The sequence below is a fragment of the Capricornis sumatraensis genome, chromosome 19 (assembly GCF_032405125.1).
Source record: "Capricornis sumatraensis isolate serow.1 chromosome 19, serow.2, whole genome shotgun sequence".
Classification (NCBI taxonomy): Eukaryota; Metazoa; Chordata; class Mammalia; order Artiodactyla; family Bovidae; genus Capricornis; species Capricornis sumatraensis.
The window spans coordinates 72,593,428-72,596,012 of NC_091087.1; the positions used below are offsets into that span (position 1 = coordinate 72,593,428).

A 2,585-nucleotide genomic window follows, 5' to 3' on the forward strand; every position below is an offset into this window, starting at 1 on the left:
TGGAGGGATAAACAGGTCAGCCGTGGGTCCAGAGGCCCTTTCCTTGAGTCAACCCTGTAACTTTTATTGGCCCAGTGGGACTCACGCAGCCTTCTGGAGGAAAGAGCATCTTCACGTGGAATTACCCTGGCCCGGAGGCAGACGCAGGTAACCTGGGAACTGTATTTTACTTTTATTTATCATAAGCATCTTTGGTATCTGCAAAAACTATGACAGACATCTCAAAGTCTTCGCCACGATCAAACCCCATCCAAAATAAAGTGCCATGTAATAAATAGCAGGGGCTTGTGCGCGGAAAAGGTGATTAAGAGCTGATCGTGTTGGTGGAGGGTTGGCTAACCTGGGCTCACATTTCTTTTGTGCAGAGTCATGGTTGAAAATAAGTGTCTGCCTGGCAGAGGGGCGAGAATTCTAGAAGGTCCTGCCTGGTCAGCTTAGGGAGGGGAAGACCTTAAGCAGCTAACTGATCAGCTCGTCTGTGTGGATGGAGGCCAAGACAAAACCTAACTTTAGATTGATTTGGGTTTCAGGTTGGCCTGGTTTTGTGTTCTTGGGATCTCTGGGCCTTGATGTCTTTATCTGCATAAAGATAAAGGGTCTTCTTAGCTGCGCAGTTAGCTCCATGCCTGCGACAGCTGGAGGGGGCCTGGGGGGCTGGGTCTGAAGCTTAGTATGCAGGCAGAGGTTGGAGTGTCTGGGGGAGGGAGGGGTTCTGATGAGAAGTCAGGGTGTGGCATGCCACCCTGGACACGTGGGGAGCAGCAGGCAAGGACCTGCACCCCATTTTCAGGGAGCGTGTCAGCCACACGCCCTGTAGGTTAGAATTGGGGAAGGGCAACATAAGAGCTGTGGGTTCTGCCTGGGAATCAGCGGCAGAGGACACAGTGAGCCCCCGGGTCTCTGCCAGCAAGCCGCAGGGTTGCCGGAGCATGTGCGCTGCTCCCCTGGGGCTCCTGTGTCCCCTTCGCCCGGGACTGTCTCGTCTCACATTCTCTTGAGTCCTGATTTCCACTTTGCTAAGCTTCGAAAACACAGGCCAGGGCATTAGCTCTTGGGCCTGTTAAAGCTCTTGGGGAGGAAAGGGACTTCTCCCCAATAGGTGCCTTGCAGACACAACGCCCTGCGGGTCTGAAGGGATCTGGGGCCCATGGGAGGTACAGTTCCAGCCGGTTGGCACACACCTGCTGGCCTCATATCACCTGCTAACCACTCAGAGACCTGGGGCATTCCTGCTTTAGAGCAGAAGATTTCAAAAAAGAGTGATCTGGGGGGCAGGATAAATCCTTCGTGTCTGCAGAAGTGATGTGTGTGTGGGGGAATCTACCCATTCCCCATCCATCAGCCAAAATGTGCTTCCTTTTGTATTTGTAAAAGAAAAAAAAGAAGCTAAAAGCTAACAAAACCCCCACAAACAAGTCAAAACAAAAAAACCCACACACAAAATGCTTATTTTAATTATGCAAGAAATGCATTGATAATTAATATACCTATTACTGAAAGTCAAACACTGTGCATAAAAGCTAAAACCATCATCAACTCCTCTCTCCTCCCCAACTTCCCACCTCCCCACCAACCACCACCATTTTAAGTGCTGTTATCTGAGTCAGGTGTCTGGTTTCAGATTTTTTTTTCTGTGCATTTGCATATATATCTAAATAGACCCCCTCCAATATATGATTCTGTTTATTTTCTATGTAAGCTATATCACAATGTACATTTCTTTTTGCACAGCTTGTTTCTCTTCACTCAAGATCCTGCTTGGAGATCATAAAAAAACACCATTCCTTATTACAACACCTTAGTAGCCTGTAATCTGAACACATACTGGAGTTGGGTTAACCGTCTCGTTGCTGTCACGAAAGCCCCAGGGTTCTTACCCCATGGTGGGGGGTGGGGGTGGTGCTGGCTTGTGGAAGCAGGTGTTAAGTAATTGCTAAGGTCTGGATTTGAGGAGTGGGCGCACGAGTGTTTATGTCGTTCTTACAAATGAATATATGAATGCATATAGTAGAAAAAGAAAAGCAGGACATGCCTGGATCTGTGATGAAAAAGTGTGTATGAACAAAGGATCATGATTAATCCAGTTCTGCACAAAATAGTAAGGTCCATTAAAGACAATAGGTCTCGGCTGTTTCATTCTTTTTAAGAGCTGTTTAATATTCCGGGGTGTGTTTGCGCCACTGTTTATTAGAGCCTCCTTTATTGTTGAAAACCCCAGCTGTAAGTCTGCCGGGGGAGGCGAGTGTGTGCCTATAGACGCTTTGGTCAAAGTCCTAGTCGTCGGGCGGGTCACTGGTTCATGTTGTGCTTGTTATATGATTTAAGAAAATAAATAAGAAAGATAGATAAAATAAAAGTGGTCCTGGCATACATAAATGAGGAGAGCGTGTCATGAACCGAGGTTTTAATTAATAGGATTCTGCTGAACTGATGCCGGCTAAAAAAGATCTAAGCTGTCCCGTTTTTGTTTTTAGTGTGTGTTATTGCTAACGACCCTGCAATGAGCATTCTTGTAGCTGAATATGTAAACACATCCCCAACTGTGCTTTTACCCTGGCTTCTTAGAGGTGGGGTAGCTAGATTAA

The 2,585-nt window shown here is 46.9% G+C and overlaps 1 non-coding gene across 1 annotated transcript; it reads left to right on the top strand.

Annotated features, from left to right (window-relative positions):
- The first annotated feature begins 2,033 nt into the window (after window positions 1-2,033).
- LOC138095628 (small nucleolar RNA SNORD112) lies at window positions 2,034-2,110 on the top strand. The gene has a single exon (XR_011146378.1). It is a non-coding gene; the product is annotated as a small nucleolar RNA SNORD112 (small nucleolar RNA).
- Window positions 2,111-2,585: the final 475 nt, after the last annotated feature.